Below are 904 nucleotides of genomic sequence, written 5' to 3'. Positions count from 1 at the left end.
TGTGGTTTAATTTTTCGCATCTTTGTTGAGTTTCTTTCTTGTCATTCTATCTTTTCTTGAGAGTGGTGTATTGAAATCTCCAAGTGCTAGAGCAGTGTTGTCTATTTCCTTTTTCAGTTTTGATAATGTTTGTTTTATATATTTTGCAGGTCTTTTATTTGGTGCATAGATATTTATTATTGTCACATTCTCTTGTTTTATTGACCCTTTCATCATAATGTAGTGCCCTTCCTTGTCCTTTGCAGTGGTTTTTGCATTGACATTCATTTTATCAGAGATTAATATTGCTATTCCTGCTTTCTTTCTGGTTGCCATTTGCTTGGTATGTTTTCCCCCACCCTTTTTTTTTATTTATTTTTTTTTCCCCCACCCTTTTATCTTTAGTCTTTCTTTATTTTCATTTTTTCAGGTGTATCTCTTGACAGCATATTGATGGATTTTGTTTTTTTATCCAATCTGCTGCTCTTTTTTCTCTTCAGTCCTACATTTAAACCATTCACATTCAGTGTGTTTATTGAAAGGCAAGGTTTTATTGCTATCATTTTGTTAAGTTCGTTTTGGTGTTATTGCTAGTTAACTTTGGTCCATCCTTCTTTCTGTGGCACCTCTGTAAGAAGGCCGTCTATCAGTGTTTTCTGCATCACTGGTCTTGTTTTCACAAACTCCCTTCGGGACTGTTTTTCTGGGAATGTATTGATCTCTCATTCATATTTGATGAATAATTTTGTTGGGTACAGTATTCTTGGTTGACAGTTGTGTTCTTTGAGTATTCAATATATGTTGTTCCACTGTCCTCTTCCTCGAATTATTTCTACTAAGAAATTGGCATTTAATCTTATTTGCTCTCCCTTATAGGTTGCTCTTCGTTTCTCCCTAGTCGCTTTCAGAATTCTCTCATTATCTT

Source organism: Elephantulus edwardii, unplaced genomic scaffold, assembly GCF_000299155.1.
Source record: "Elephantulus edwardii isolate Elephantulus edwardi_28Jun2011 unplaced genomic scaffold, EleEdw1.0 scaffold00250, whole genome shotgun sequence".
In the NCBI taxonomy this organism is placed as follows: domain Eukaryota; kingdom Metazoa; phylum Chordata; class Mammalia; order Macroscelidea; family Macroscelididae; genus Elephantulus; species Elephantulus edwardii.
The sequence above is the reverse complement of the archived record's forward strand: the minus strand, read 5'-3'. Positions refer to the sequence as shown.